The following is a 17,579-nucleotide window of genomic DNA, read 5'->3' as shown; positions in this document are numbered from 1 at the left end:
CTGTTGGGGAAATCCTAACAGGAACTTCTATTTGCCTGTGATACAGTAGGGCATAGGCTTGCATGAAGGGCCAGTGTCATGTCAAAGTTCTTGTAGGCCACTTGGCCAAACAAAATTGATATGGAGGAAGTACCATGGAGTAGCTTAGCTAAACTCTCTACAGACCAAAATCTTTATATACACACACACACACCACACACATATATATGATACACACATACATTATATATATGACTATATATATTATATACAATATACATATATACTATATCATATATCTCATATAATCATAAACAACATACAATATATAATTCCATATATCTCCCATATGGTGTGTGTGTGTGTGTGTGTGTGTGTGTGTATATATATATATATATATATACTACACACACATATGATGGCATTAAAGAATTTACTGGTAGGAGGCAGTTTGCTATAAGCTTCTTGCATTCTTATATATCTTGAGTTTACAAAAATTATAACATTTGGATTGTCCTTTACCCAGACTACTTCTCATTGTTTATGCAGCTAACAGTCTTGAGAAGTGAAGAAATACATTGCAGGAATGCCTCAAATAGTTCTGTATGCACCTAGTCATTTCCGAGAAAATTAAGACCTGCTTACAACTGAGCAGGAAAGTAGTGGGTTCCCTAAGTTCTCACGTGGAACATCCCATGGCACATATAGGCTCCACCTGGCCTCACAGGCTTTGCTGTGAGACTTCGGATGCAGAGATCCAGTAGGACAATGCTCACAAGCTTGACCCCACTTTTGTTGTCATTCAGTCCTTTATCTCTGACTCAAGAGTCCTCTGTCTTCTGTCAGCATTCATGAAACTGTGACAAGGCTTTATGTTAGCTTGTAGAGTTATTTTGGTGGAGTTCAGGATCTCCTCCATACTATCAGTATGGTAAATTCTGAAAAACTATGCCATAGTTCCCCTGAAAAGAGAAATTAGAGATGCTGAAAGTTGAAGAAAGAAAAAAGCTACAACTAAGTATTTTATATATTCACTTGATTTAAAAAAATATATATACATATATATTTTTTTAACCTATTTAGTTGGTGAAAAGAATTGATTTTTGAATCTAATAGGTAATTTTAAATCTAATTTTGTTGTTAATTTTGAATCTAATAGGTAAAAAGAGATAAATTGATTTACAGCTAATAGCAAAGGTAAACATTAATTTTAATTAGTACAAGCTTTTCTTGTAAGCATAGCTTTATAAAAAGCAGATATTTTAATATTGCTTTGAAATTTCTCTAAGGTACTGAAAGAAGACGTATCCTGCCAGAATATGTATTAAGTGACTCTCTTAAATCTTTTTATATCTTATTACGTTTTATTATGCACATGCTATATCAGTTTAATTTAATAAGATACATACAGAAAACCATCCCAGCTAAGAAATTAGATTGTTGACAATCCATCTAACATTCAAAAAAAATCAAAGAAAGAGAAATGAATTAATCCCTTTTCAATATAATTATTCACAAAATGTAAATAATGACTTATGATAACTCAAACTATAGGTAGGTGTCCTTACCCTTCATCCCTTCATTGAGTAAATCAACCCCACTGAACCTTTTTTTTTTTTCCTTTGAAATGGTGCTAGGAAGTGTATTAGTCTTCTAGGTTTGCCATTATAAAGTACCACAGACAGGGCTTAAATAACAGAGAAGTCCAAGATCAAGGTGTGGAGAGGATTAGTTACTCCTGAGGTTGCTCTCCTTGGCTTATAGATGGTCATCTTCGCTCATGTCTTCATAAGGTTTTCCCTCCATACTTGTCTGTGTCCTAATTGCCTCTTATTAATAGGCTACAAGTCATATTTCATTAGAGCTCACATTAATGACCTCATTTTAACTTAATTATCCCTTTAAGGTCCCTATTTCCAAACAGTTACATTCTGAGGTACTCAGGGTTAGGAATTCAATATACAAATTTGGAGAGAGGGACACAATTCACCCCCTTACAGGCAGATTATCATAGTGTATGTAAAACATCTAATAAAAACTTCAAATGTAATTGTAGTATAATCATAGCCATTATTATTGTTACAACCCTGTGGAAAGCACTAATTTAAAAATAATTACCTAAGATGAATCTTTGTATCTTGGTCAAAGACAAAATAACATGCAATATTCATAAAAGAGAATAAAATATTAGAAAATGTATGAATGAAGTTTATTCTTGTACCTATTAGCAAGGTTAGTCATTTGTATTCAAAAAGTATCCTTGGATTGCAAGAGTTACCCAACATAGAATGTTTTTGAACTTCTCCAGTATATAAATGGCAAACACATCTCACAATATTGACCATCAAAAATACTTCAAATAAGAAACAATCATACTTAAAACTGATTTGTATGGCAGTTAAAATGCTGTATAATTATAACCCATATCTATTTATGCAAATATCTCTAATCTCTATGTCCAGACATAACATTTTTAAGCCGTTTTTTGCGATGCGTTTTGGCAATAAAATTAATTGGAATTTAAAACTAGAGTTGATATTATTCTTTGCAACATCAGACCCAATATAAATCTTATATCTTCCATAAGGTCATAAAACATTTATATTTTCTATTATGACTACATTTACTTTGCATGAACCACATATTTCTCTATAGTAAATATATATATATTTATTATAGTCTATATTATATCCTGTATATTTAACTATCAAAATGATACCCATGTATTTATTTATTATTATCAATGTACACCATTATCATTTATATATTTATTCATTCATTTTCTGAATGACTATTTTTATAATCTACTATCTTGCCATTATGTATGATCAGATTTTGATTATTGTTTGTTCATAAGTTTCTCTCACTTAAATGCTCCATAAGGAAAAGGATTATTTCTAATGCTGTTTTAGTGTCCTGGAATAATGGTGCTCTCGGCCTTAAACAGCTCTTGTTAGGGACAAAGGGTTCATGTCCCCCGAAAGTTCATTGGTTGTAGGCTTGATCCTCACTGTGAAGGTATTTGGACATGTGGTTTTTCAGAGATAATTCAGTTTAGATTAGGCCATGAGAGTGGGGCCTTCATGATGAATTACTGTTATTGTAAGACACTAGAGAGCTTGCTCGTTCGCCTCACGGGCACACGGAGAAGAGATCATATGAGTACATAGCCAGGTAGCAACCACCTACAAGGCAGGAAGAGAGACCTCAGAATGGAAACTAACTTAGTGGCACATTGATCTTCAGAGCTGTGAAAAATTAATCCCTGTTGTTGAAGCCGTCCAGCCTATGGTATTTTGTTACGGTTGAGAGAGGCCTTTTTTTAAAATTCTTGATTAAAATCTATTCCTGATTACACATCTGTAAAAGGAAGGATAGTTTCTGGCACTTCTTTAACACCCTGGAATAGTAAAGTGCTTTTCCTTATATAATTGAATCATATCTTAGAATATTCACTCCCAGAAGTCAAAAACAACAGTGATTTGCAAACACCAAAATGACTGGAGATTTCATGTATTGGAGAATTGTTTTCACTGTCAGAATTTCTTATCAGTGACTTAATGGAAAGGATAAATAGTTTTTGGCAAACAATCAATTAGTATAACTGTTTTTAGATGGCAAGGCCCGACAGGCTAGATTTGTTATATCTTACTGCACATTTATTTAGGTTGTCTCATCATTCGACCTATTTGGCAATTTTGAAGAGAAATGTCATGGTCAGAGTCAAAGATTTCATTTTGTGGATTTCAGCACTAACCCTGGAAAATGGCTTGAATACTAAATGTCACTTGCACCTGAGGGATTCAACATACTGGCAAATTTTTCAATTTAGAACCAAGGCCTCTTTCTATAGCCTCTGTATAGATCGGGTCAAATATATTTATGACCACCTCTAGAGAGACCTTAGACTACTTTCACATAGAAGCCTCTAGCATCTCAGATATTATTCAGCTTTGCCTTCATCTCTATTGGGACTCTGTTTCATTTTCATTCTTTTCTTTTTTAAAAAAAAAAAAAAGCTTATTTATTTATTCATGAGAGACACAGACTGAGAGATAGAGGCAGAGACACAGGCAGAGGGAGAGGCAGGCTCCTCACAGGGAGCCCGTGATCCCAGGATCACGACCTGAGCTGAAGGCTGCCGCTCAACCCCTGAGCCACCCAGGAGCCCCTTTTTCTTTATACCTATCATTATTTGAGTTTTCCCTGAATTTTATTTCAGGTATCTCAATTTCCTTTAGAGTATATTTAAATCCACCTAAATTTATAAAATCTCTTTAATTTTTATTTCCCCATTTAGCCCATGTTTTTGTGTAAAAAAATTATCTAAAAAAATAATAATAACTCCTTCCAAATCCTTAGGCTGATGGTACAGAATCCGATGTCATTGTCTCTTATTTAAAACAAATAGCAACCTCGTGTATGAAACCTGCCTTTCATGGAAATTACTCCCTCATGTTCAACTAACCAACCCAGGGTCACACTAAGACCAAAAAGGAATGACCCCTGAGCCTGTAGCAGCAAGCCCTGTACCTCTAAATTTCACCTGTATATTTTTTCTTCTTTTGACACTGAATGCAGTATGGAATTTAGGGCAACATATCCCGTGCTGCTTGCCTAAATTGGAAACCAATATTTAACATTACACCTGCTTAATCCAGCCCCCTTGATTTATGCAAGTAGCAAATATTGTGCATGCACATGCATCACGGAAAGTCAAGGTGCAGCAGCAGCACCCTTGGCTGCCCTTTTATGAAATCCTTAAGGTTGTGACTTCAGTTAGGCCATAAACAGCCATGCAAATGTACCAGGACCAGAAATTTTGTAATTCAAGTCAATCTTGAGTAGTTCTGTACCCTCACACCATGCATGAAGCCTATTAGCCTTTTTTTGGGGGGGGGGCAGCTAAGAATGAGGTCAACAGATTGGCAGAGAGCTGCATTGTTTACTTAAAGACAATGAGTAGAGATTTCTCTCTGAATAGTAAGCTATAGGAAGATTTTTAAATATCCCTATTTTTGATTACCTTTACATCCTTTACATACATTTATATCTAGCATAGACTCCAGCACATATTGGAAGTCAGTGTATGTTAACTAATTGAATATCATAAAAAATACATTTTGACTACAGTTGTGGTTTCTTTTTTTTTTTTTTTTTTAAATTTTTATTTATTTATGATAGTCACAGAGGGAGAGAGAGAGAGAGGCAGAGACACAGGCAGAGGGAGAAGCAGGCTCCATGCACCGGGAGCCCGATGTGGGACTCGATCCCGAGTCTCCAGGATCGCGCCCTGGGCCAAAGGCAGGCGCCAAACCGCTGCGCCACCCAGGGATCCCGTCAGTTGTGGTTTCTAATGCATATCCAATTCTGGTTCTTCTCTCTTTCTGGTCTTATAGAAAGACTAAACTTTCCAAGTCCTTTTATGGTTATGTGAGCCTATTGACTTAATCTAGGCCAAGAAATATGAACCAAAATGATGTGCATCACTTCCGTACCAAAGCATTTAAGAACTTGTGTGCTACACTCAACACTATCTCTTCCTCTGCTGTTAGCATCACAGAACTGCCAGTTGAGACAACACTGTTAATAGGGTGAAGGTTTCTGTATCTCTGGATAAATAGCTATGTTATGTATGTGTGTATGTATTTTTTTTAGAGGGAGGGAGGGACAGAGAGAGAGAGAGAGAGAGAGAGGATGGTCAGAGGAAGAGGGAGAGAGAGAGAATCTGAAGCAGGCTCCACGCCCAATACAGAGCCTGATCTCACCTGAGATCATGACCAGAGCCAAAATTGAGTCCAATGTTTAACCAACTGAGCCACCCAAGGGCTTCTGTATCTGAATTGCTGCATATAGCAGACTTCCTCTGGAGGGCTGGGCTACCCACATAAGATTTTATGTAAGCTTTCATTTGTTTAGTTATCCATATTTGGACTTTATTTTCCTCTACTCTTGTTATGCTCATGCATAAGATTGGTTTTATGTTTGTTAATTGTCCCTAACAGAAAATGTTGGATCTACAGTAGTAGATTTTTTAACTCTTCATTGTTTATTATTATTATGTATGGATTATCTTTGAGAAGTCCATTCTTAACTTAATTTGTAAACTGATTCAATAAATTCCCTGTGAAGTCTTATCTATACGCTCAGACTTTTTTTTTCTTTTTTTGGCTTGTAAAATTGCTATTGGCTATATGGCAAGTAGCTCTTTTTTTAACTGACTGTGGGACTTAATCTTGGAAATAAAATGCCAATTTGTGAAAAAAAAATCCATGACATATCTAATAAATGCCACAGATGAAAATAAATAACATGCAAGTAATAGGTAATGATTACTTGATCCAGAAGAATGACTTAATTAAATATACAGCATTCAAAGATTTTTACTTCAATAATTAAAATTCTCAGATTTTCAATTAAGAAATGACTCATGCTTTACCAGGGTTTTGCATTGCTCTCATACTTCACAGCATACATTTTCATTGCCTTCTTAAGTATAGTAGTAAAGCCTTATTGTCAATGCATGTGACAATATAAACCAAACCAAAACCAAAAATGCTGCTTTAAAGGAAAAGGAGAGAAGCACTTTAGGTGAGGGAAAGTTCCATTATACAGAATTATTTTTAGATTTAACCTAGAGTGTTGGTTTTAAAAATAAAAGAATACGACTTAACTATTTGCAAAAACTGTGAGTGGTTAAGTGGCCGGTGAAACCAGGCAAGAATACAGTACACATGATGGATGTGGTTTGTTTTTGTTTTTGTTTTATTTTTAGTGGCCAAAACCTTGGAAGCATGAGCCTGAGAGGAAATGAAAAATAAAGATCTAGAAAAGGGTCTAAATTTATAATTCAAATTTAGAATTGAAATAGAGAGAACTAACTATTTATTCACCAAATTCTCAAAAGCATTTTTACAAGTGATGGAAAGTTTCGAGCCTATGATTAAAATTTTACAGGGATTTTATTGAATCAGTTTCACAAATTTGATGTATAACCAGCACTTTACATGCACAATTTTAACTCTTGGAATAATTTTGTGAGTTAGGTATTATTTCGTTTTAACAATTGAGAAAATTGGCTAAGAGAACTTCTAAGCTTACTTGAGATAACAAGGTTGGAGCTTGGATTTAAAACTATCTATATCTGATTGCAAGGCCTATAATATTTCCACTGGATCTCATTACTTTCTTTGGAAGTCAACTAGGCTAATTTGTAAGGGAAGCAAATGGTAGCCCTATTAGTTATAGATAAAAGGAAGGCAAAGATTAACTATCATGACTTGTATTTCTGGATTCCTTCTGTTAAACCAAGACTCTGTCTATGGTAATAGATGGAGTATGAAGTTGAAAATTTGAAGTTTAATGTAGAATATTTGGGTGCAGTAGGGGCTGCTATGGAGAACACAAATGTTAGAGTTCTATGAATGTGAGTTTAGTTTTCATATCTATAAAATGGAAAATAATACCTTGCCTGTAGGATTTTTATAGACATGAGGGATAATGTGTAAGTACTTGGGAAAATGTCTGGCTCATGCTAAGAGATCAGTGTATGATAGTTTAATCATTTTCACGTCTTTTTGCACACTGTTCTTTGGACTGAATGCAACCCAAGTGGTTTCTGTGTACAAAGGAAGTAGAAGTAATCAGAGTAAAGTCAAAAGGAGTCAGATCAGTTGGGTAACATCAAGATAGGGAACAGAAGTGGTTGCATTTTTCTACTAAAAGAATGTCAGGCTATGATAATCAAAACCATAATAACAGATGAGACATTACAGACAGAAAATTTTACTGGATTGGCCAAGGCCAGTGCATGACTACCATACCTACTTCCCAGAAGTAACAGAGAAGAATACACAGAGTGGGATGCCATCCAGGATAATGTGGCATAATTATGATTCTTGCCCTTTTCTATTAGCTTTCCATGGAAATGGATTAGAAGCCACTTGATGGAAACAAACTAGTGTTCCAGTACACAGATATATTACTTTTCACGGATCACTTTACATTCTAGACACTACTGTAGTAGTGTGTGTTGGTATTGCAAATATTCCCACAGCATCACTCCAAATGCCACAATTTTATATGTATGCATTATCTTCCATAAACTTTTTAGGTTACCATTTTGTAACTTTTCTGAGAAAAATTACAAAATCCTGTGCTGGATACTAAGCTCTTGGTTCTGAGCTCCAAAACCACCTTTACAGACTCCACTGAGGCTGCTGCTGAAGCTGCAAACCATATTTAGCTTTGCCAGGGATCCCATCAGTCTCTGCACAAAGAGGGCTCTAGACATGGACTGAGAAGCTCCAGAAAGGACTTCCTCCTTCTTGCTTGACTGTTGATTTCCTGTTCCAATCAGCATTGCTCCATTCCTTTGTCCCCTTGGCATTGGCAGCTTGTAGAAATGGAGGGCACTCCAGATTGAATTGCTTCCATTTCCTGTAGAACCAGTTCATTGAGCCGCCTTTGAGACATGGCATCAGACATCTGATACCACTGTCCCTGTCAGATGTTTGGCAATCAGGGGCCCCTGACTCAGAGGCAAAATGGCCAGGGGTGCACCATCCCCTTTCCAGAGATCTAAGTTTCACCCCAGGAGTCCCCTACCCCAAACTTTTAAATTTTAATAATGCCAACCTCTTTTTATTGCTTTCTCTTTCCCTGTTCTAGGGCTGGCAACCGCTTCCCCCAGACGCTACCTCTGTTGACACCTTATGTGTGAAGAAGGGTTCATATAGTAGGTAGGGGGACTTTTCTCCTTGGAAAGTCCTGCTTGCAAGGTTGTCTCCTGGCTAGTGTGTGGGAACTCTCAATATTTGATTAGGTCTCACCCTTCCCTCATAAGAATGGTTTATTGTGCCTAAACTGCAGATACTGTGGTTTATTTATACTGAGTACTTGCTCTCTTTCTGGTGGTCTGGAATTCTGGTAGGTGATAGGCAGAGAGTGCCTACGTGATCACCTCCAGTAAAACTTTTGATTACTGAGTGTCTAATGAGATTCTCTGATAGACAAATTCCACATATGTTGTCACAATTCACTGCTGAGGGAATTAAGGGCATTCTGTGAGATGCCACTGGGAGAGGGAGGACCTTTGAAAGCTCTAGTCTGGTTTCCTCCAAAGTTGACCCATAATCTTCTCCTTTTTGCTGATTTTGCTATTATTTTGCTGTAATAAATCATAGCTATGAAGATGCCTATATGTTGAACCCAGTGAGTTCTCTCTAAAAACCTAGATCTGCTAACAGGGACCCCTAACACACCTTAGTTTCTCTTCCACTCCCTTCTTTTTTTATAGTTTTCTATACCTAGGTAATAATTCTTTGTATTAAATTTTCTCTGTTAGAATAACTGGCGTAGAGTAAGCCTAATACTATTTAATAGCAGGGTTTTTCATAGTGTACCTTTTACCTACATCAGAAAAATTACCTGGACACAGTTACATATATATTCACATGCACACTAGAGGTACTAAATCATAGGCTCTAGGGAAGGATATTGGGATCTGGGTTTAACATACACCCCTGAGAAAGAGAATATTTTAAAATAAATTTAGAGAACGTTTCTCAATCATGTGAAATAAGTTTATTCTTTCTTGAATACCTGAGAAGGTATTTATAGTAAATCATATGCTCTTGCCTTCGTGGAGTGAATTTACTTCTTTTATAAGAGCAGGCAACTTCCCAGTAGTCAGCATATCCTTGGACACTTAATACCTACGGGTACTTAATACTTTGGCAAATTGCTTTATAACCATATCATTAGTTATTCATAGAATCTGTAAGTAATATCTACTTTGGGTTTATTCCAAGGTCTTTGATAAGGTCGATAGAAGTTAAATTGTGAAAATATACACTGGCATGATAAAGAGTTTTACCCCCTTCTTTAAAATAACATTTTATTTTATTTTAAGTAGCAGAGACATTTTTGAAATTTTTCTAGGAGACCCTCAAGAAAATGACATGTACAATGAAGCTATAAATTTTAAAATGCCTCTAAATATTTTTTATGGAGTTGATACTTTTTATCAATAAATTGGCAGAGCAAAAAAATAATAATAAATTGGCAGAGCAAGAATAAAGACTGTACAATTAAAAAACATATGACATACAAATGGGACATAGAGATTTTAATTATAAAAGCCCAATGTAATTTTCTTTTCCATTTTTAATATAGAAATGTGTCTGTGACTCTCACCTTTTCTCCTTCTTACATGATCAGCTTGGGCTGACAACTATGATGGGATAATTAACAGACTAAAAAATGAGTAAGCTTGCTATGGGTCATAAAATCGAACTTAAGTTCCAAATGTAGTGGGGCAGTCAGTGACCTCATTATTCCATTCTGACTTTTAAAGCAACACTGAGCAAATAGGAATAAGTCAAAGTCACTCTCCAAGAATTGGGAATTAAACTGGGTGGTTCAAAAATCTTTGATTGGAGGCATCTGCTTCAGATCAGGTTAGTGTCCAGAACAAAGACTAGGCATTGCACTGGATTCAGATTTGTTCTTTTGACACCTCTCTGCCCAACATCTCCAGGCTCTCCTTGCACATTATGGATACTAAAGACCATCACAAGATACTTGGAACAGGATACTGAAATACAGACTCCTCTGCCCCTTTGGAGTTAATCTGTGAAAAAGGCTAGGATAACAGCAGTCACAATTCCCCTCCCTTATCATTTCATGATATTGGCTCATTCTACTGCTCCTCGTTCACTGCTTCACTGTTTTGACTTGCCATCACTTCTATCTAAAATAAGGAGATCCTTGGACTTCTATTTCAGATTTTAAAGATTTGGACCTTTTTTTAAGGGAAAAGTCCAACATTGAACCAAATATTAATGAAACGATATTAACATCTAGAAATAGATTAGGTTATAGAAGAGAGGTTCTTTTTGGTTTCACTCAACATGTTCTGAGCATCTTCCATTTGCCTCTGGATTCAATACTTGATGATACAGACTTGGTTCTTCAAAAAAACCTCTTTTGAGTCATTTTTTTTCCTCAGTGGGACAAGTGATTGCATTTTGGATGAGATGATTATTTGTGTTTGCCATATTGCAGGATATTTATCATCCCTGCCCATTGTCCACTAAAAACTGACCATATTCTCTTCTATTATTTTGGCTATCAAATATACCACATACATTGCTGATATAAGATGTGTGCTGTACTCTATTTGAATTTTATTGTATAATGATTTAAATATAATTTCAATAGTATAATTTAAGAGTCAAGAGGACATCATTTCAAAATCTATTGTATCTTTTTCTTCTGTCTGAGAGTTTTCTATTCTTTGTCAACATCTAATTCTTTCACCTCTTTTCTGGGCTGGCATCTCAACTTTGTCACATCCATGAGAACGTGATTTCTAGAGTGAATGAGCTTTTTCTTAGAGACTAAAAACTTCATTTCAGTTTCCTGACAAGGAAACTTTTTTATTCTTGCTCTTGCAGACCTGTTCTTTACTACTTCACTACCCACTAAATTCCAATTTCCTGTCTGAGGCAAGCCTTCAGTTCTTCACTAATTTGCCAAGCACAGATGAGTAGGAGGCCCTGAGTCATCAAGGAATTTCCAGTTTGGTTACCAGAGTTAATCACTTCCAAGGCCATCTTTTATGAATCATTTAGATTTTGACTTTCCTTTCTCTACTCCATCAGATGTTCCTTTTCAATCACGTCACCCTAGTTGTATAACAAAAATCAGCATCATGCTTTCAATGACTGTAGCAGACCGCTTCTACCTAAAATAAGAATTGCTTCCTTACACACGGACAAATAGAAGCCTTCTCAGAAAGCAGTTATGTGTCTGAAAGCTCAGCATTAATCATTTACTTGAGCTCTGAGATTGTGGGCAGGCCCTTTCATTTTTTTGTGTCTCTGTCTTAAATGAAAGACATGGCTAGGTAGAGCCTAGACTAAAAGCTAGAGAGTGCTTTAGGTCTGTGAAGTAGGAAACAAGTGCCACTTGAATTTTAAGCTCTAGGGTATGCTGTGAACTCAAATACATTGTGGTTACTGAGTAGTCATTGAGTTATGATGACCATTTTAAGGTACATAAAAGAACTAATGTAGAAAATGTGCTGACATGGCTTCTGAACTATACTTCTAGAAGAGTCTCTGTATTCTAATTGTTTCTTCAATTTATACTTTGCACAGCCTCATTGAGCTATAGTCCAAGCTCCAATGTGCATGCCAGCTAGACAAATGCCTAAATGGCTCCAAGATGAGGTCCTCTCATGTGAGGGCCAAGCTGACCATGACAATAAGTTTATAAATCAAATCAATTTCTGAATAGGACAGAAAAAAAGAAGAGGAAAATCAAATGCAAAATATTTGCACATTCAATGCTTCAAATCACATTTCTTAACTAGCTGTGTTGAAAATGATAAAACTATTTGCATTTATGAATATTTTTAACTCATTTGCTTTCAAGTAGTTAAACATTTTATACCCCATTTAGTATATATTTGAGCACATGTTTAAAAAAAATCTCAGAGTAGTGTAGGTATAATAAGTAATTAACACAAAATATTTAGGGCGATAGAGGTATATTCATAAATAGATTTGTGACCATATATTAAGGGACATGCAAAATTTTAACTCAATTGTTACATGAAATCCACCCTGGGTATCCCCCTCAGATATCTTATAACAATTCAGATATTTTATAACTGTTAAGAAATATAAGAGATCCATTTCTTATATGTTGAGAATTTTATTTTAAGTGATGATTCACTGTCTTTCAAGATGTTGATACATCATCGGTTCCTGGCTCAAACTCGGTAGTCGCCCCTCATCTTACTCAGAATAAAACCAAAGCCCTTACAGCAGCTTCCATGCACCAAAACGATCTGTCTCCATGGTTAACTTTCTGACCTCAATCCCTTCTTTCCCAGACACTCACTCCATTCCAACCACACTGGTCTCCTTGTAATCTCTCTACCTTCACATGAGCTCCGGTCTTAGGGCATTTGCACTGGTCATTTCCTCTGCCTGAAACTACTTTCTCTGGCTAACTTTCTCACATCCTTTAAACATTTGCCTAAATATTGCCTTTCCAATGAGGACTATATTTTTAAATATAACCCATTCCATACCCTGGTTCCTTCAAATCAAGAGTCAAGATATACCTTACCCTGCTCTGCTTCTTGCCACTTTCCATGACATTTTATGGCTTCTGAAAAGGCCATGTGATTTACTTACATATTTAATGTATTGTGTGAAATTGGTCTAAATCCTGATAGAATGTACAGAGCAAAAAACAACACTATTGCTATGATCTGAATGTTTGTGTCCCACCCAAATTCACTTTTTGAGATTTTAACGCCCAATGTGATGGTATTTAGAGATGGAGTTTTGGGGGAATAATTAGGTTATGGGGGTGCAGCTCTCATGAATGGGACTAATGCTCTTATAAAAAGACTCCTGAGAACTCTGTTGCCCTGTCACCATGTGAGGACACAGTGAGAGCTCTGCAGGCTGCAACCTGAAAGTAGGCCCTCCCATCACCATCTGGGACCCTGATCTTAGACTTCAAGCCTCCAGAACTGTGAGAAATAAATTTATGCCATTTAAAGCATTCTGTTTGTAGCTTGCCTTATTTTGTTATAGCATGTGTTGTTTTGTTATAGCAGCCCAAAAGACTGATAGTTGTGTATCTGCTTTGTCCATTAATGTGTCCCAGTTGCTAAAACAATGATTTTTTCACATTAAGCACCCCCAAAACATTTGATCTTTTTGAAGAGAAGTAACATGATTAGGTAATGATGATAAAGAATGATGATGATGATAGTGGTGGTGATGATAATGATGATGAAGTGCTTATTGTTTTCTACCTTGGACTAAGTAATTAACTTTCATAATTTACCCAAACTTCCCACTAAATACTGTGGCACATAGATATTATAATATTTCTATCATCAATGAAAAAAAAACTGGAGAAGTTAAGGAATTTGTTTCGGATTTAACACCTAATAAACTAGAGGAACTGGGACTGACATCTAGATATGTCAGACATCAAGATCTAGGCCCTTATCTTATAGGATGCCATAATTCCCAAAATAATAATTTAGGAAAATCAATTTCATACTTGCTTTGACTACTGACCAATAAAGGAAATAAATTTATTTTATATGGATAATATATTGCAGATACTGTAGTACAGTATATCATATGGCCTTTCACCAATCCATTTGATATTTTGGAGACTGTTATTCTGGTCCTTGAATTCATGAATCATTTATTTCACTTTACTACTCACTTTATAAAACTGCAAAATAATTGCTATGAACATCCTGTGAAAGTCTATCAGCACCAAATGAACTATTCCGAATGAAATATGTAGAGTCAAAACTTTTATTAACTCAGCTTGCTCGATAACACAAAATCACAAGTAAAAAAGTTACGTGACATGGGGGAGCAATATTGTCAAAGGAAGGAATATAAAAACTTAAGGATTCCAAGTGGCTAAGTTATAAATGAGACAAACAAAATATGTAATAGTTGGTATCAATAAGAAACATATGCTATGAAGAATAGAGATGGAGATAAAAAAGCAAATGTGCATAAAATTAACTAGATAGAAATTATTCCCAATATGAAGTATAGTATTCCCACTTAAGTTAGCTCATTTTTAAGTTGCTGATAAAAATAGTGCCTACTTCAGGGAGTTGTTTAGAGAATAAAATGAGTTTATATATTTTAAATGTTTAGAAACAGATCCTAGCAAGTGTAAATGTTTTCTATAATCATTTTATGGTTCTAATGGGCAGAAATATATCTCCCTTTACTTTCCTATTATGGAAATCAATTGCTCTTGAATGATTTGACTTCATATCTACTTAGAAGTAGGCGACTTTGAATTCAGGTCAATTGAAGGTTTTAATCTGTCCTTTTTCTTCTCTTTTCCCTCTGTAGCATCTGGGAACAGATGGAAACATTCCATCATGATAGAGGAGGGAATAGTCTGTTACCTGAACACTGAGCTCCAGGGTCTTCCTGGCCTTTGTACTTCACCCCTCCGGGCATGCATTAACATCCATGCAAATACCTAAGGACCTTTTCCCACACTGCATCCCCTTCCTGAAGGCCTCGGATTCTTTCTGGTTTCCAGCTCTCAGCGCACTTGTTGTGTTCATCATGGAAGCTCCAGAAATAACTTAGTGTACCGCATGCCAGGAGCAGGAAATGGGGAATGCAGGGAATTAATCTGAGCTCTTTCTCTGCCTCATCACACAATGTCACTATTTCCATTCTAATAGGGCCACCCCCTGGGATCGTGGAGCACACTAAAAACTCCAATGGTAAGCAGTGCACCAGTGCCCTCTGCTTTCATGTGGTTGCTACCGCTGCACTCTGCCATTCGTGGCCAAAGCCCACATAGTGATGCTTTTGCTGGGTGAACTGGGAAGACACTGAGCCCTGAGGTCTCAGCCCATTCCATCCCAAAGATGCTGCTAGAGGCTCTTGGTCTTGTCACCAGAAAGAATTCCAGGATAGACATGGCACAGCATATGAGCAACACAAGCAAGAGTTTCTTAAAGTGAAAAAATACACTCTCCAGATGAAAGAGTGAGTGAGCTTGAGAGATAGTTGCGTGCCCTCAGGGTTGGATTTCTATATTTTATTGATAGTTATTAACTCGGGGCTGGAATATTTGTTACTTGGTGCAGGGATTTCTTGGAAGCAAGGTTTCACATGTTTTGTTCCTTATTTGGTCAGGGGTTTCCTGTCATGACAGCCACATCTTGGGCCTGCCTGAGGTGATAAGGTTCCTTGTGGAGTGCTCCCAGGACAAGTCTCTGGCTTTCCAGTAGCTGGCCATGGCTTCCTCGTTGCTGGCTTCCAGGTATCTTGCTAGAATCCAGCTGAATGCCTCTAACTGTGCTGCTGAATCCTATCTCGGGGAGCCAGGCAGCACTTTAAACCTGGTTTCATTCCATTCAAATCTCCCAGGGAGTGCTTTTCTCTCTCTTATGTGGAGATAACTTCCTTATGTTATATCGTGTATGTATCTTCTATGTCTTGTGGCTACTGATTAAATTAATAATAAGGAAAATCTCAAGGCATTGAATTAGATATAGATTTTGAAATTTCATAAGAAAAATTTGATCGTACAAGTGTGTTTTCTGGCTAAATCGTGAGTTGAACATTGATTCCTCCGCCCCCCCCCCCAACACACACACACACACACACACACACTGTTCAGCCTTTATAGTAGAAAGTATTAGGTGATAGGAATTATCAGAAATCAAAATGCATAGGATAGTGGTTAAAAAATGATTTAAATCTTTGCAAGAGTGAGAAAAGGGAAGGAAACTTACATTTACTAAGCATCTGTTACTGTTTCTCCGGTGTTAAAATTTTAATGGAATATTTAACATTTATTAAATGAGTCATAAAGCAAACAAGAAACTATGCTTACTACACTGTATTTTATTTAAATAACAGTCATATTTCTTTTCTTTCTTTCTTTCTTTCTTTCTTTCTTTGAGACACAGAGAGAGAGAGAGGCAGAGACACAGGCAGAGGGAGAAGCAGGCTTCATGCAGGGAGCCTGATGTAGGACTCAATCCTGATGTAGGACTCGATCCTGGGACTCCAGGATCACGCCCTGGGCCAAAGGCAGGCGCTAAACCACTGAGCCACCCAGGGATCCCCTATTTTTAAATAACAGTTCTAGGGATGCCTGAGCAGCTTAGTGGTTGAGCATCTGCCTTTGGCTTAGGGCTTGATCCCTGGATCCTGTCATGGAGTCCTGCGTTAGGTTCCCCACAAAAGAGCCTGCCTATGTCTGCCTCTCTCTCTCTCTCTCTCTCTCTCTCTCTGTGTCTCATGAATAAATAAATAAAATCTTAAAAAAATAAATTATAATAAATAAATACATACATACACAAATAACAGTTCTAGGCATGATGGGATTCCTTTTCCAAGGCTCTCCTCTCATTCACATCTTGTGATTCAGTAACAGTCATCACGTGTTAGGCTTTATTCCCAGCAATATTCTTTCATTGATTATTTGTCTCCATGTGACTTTTTGTTTTGGACTACCACTTATGCCAAACTAGCAGGAAAGGAAATTCATTTGTTCCTTTTTTCCACCAATGATTTTAAAATAAATATCCTTTTTTTTAAATATTTTATTTATTTATTCATGAGAGACACAGAGAGAGAGAGAAAAAGAGAGAGACAGACAGACAGAGGGAGAAGCAGGCTCTACGCATGGAACCCAATATGGGACTCGATCCCGGGACTCCAGGATCACACCCTGGGCCAAAGGCAGGTGCCAAACCGCTGATCCACCCTGGGATCCCCCATAAACATCCCTTTTAAAGCTTTAATTTTTCCACCTTCCTATACTGAATTTTGTTATACTACATAAATTACACAACCTAACCTTTACCTATACGCTTTAGATAATACATTATAGGGATCCACATTATCTTTACATAGTGATCTCTCTTCATCAGAAAAAAAATTTTCTTCAAAAAAAATACAGCAATGTTTGTCAAAATCATTCAACTATTCCTGTTTTTAATTTTTTCTTCCTTCCCAGGATGCTGTGGGTGTGCTTTTAAATGCTTAAGACCTATA

General features: G+C 36.6%; 1 pseudogene; it reads right to left on the bottom strand.

Moving 5' to 3' along the window:
* Positions 1-8,341, bottom strand: part of LOC140594112 (large ribosomal subunit protein eL6 pseudogene) — a 61,745-nt pseudogene extending 53,404 nt beyond the window's left edge.
* Positions 8,342-17,579: the final 9,238 nt, after the last annotated feature.

Source organism: Vulpes vulpes, chromosome 10 (genome assembly GCF_048418805.1).
Source record: "Vulpes vulpes isolate BD-2025 chromosome 10, VulVul3, whole genome shotgun sequence".
In the NCBI taxonomy this organism is placed as follows: domain Eukaryota; kingdom Metazoa; phylum Chordata; class Mammalia; order Carnivora; family Canidae; genus Vulpes; species Vulpes vulpes.
The sequence above is the reverse complement of the archived record's forward strand: the minus strand, read 5'-3'. Positions and strand labels throughout refer to the sequence as shown.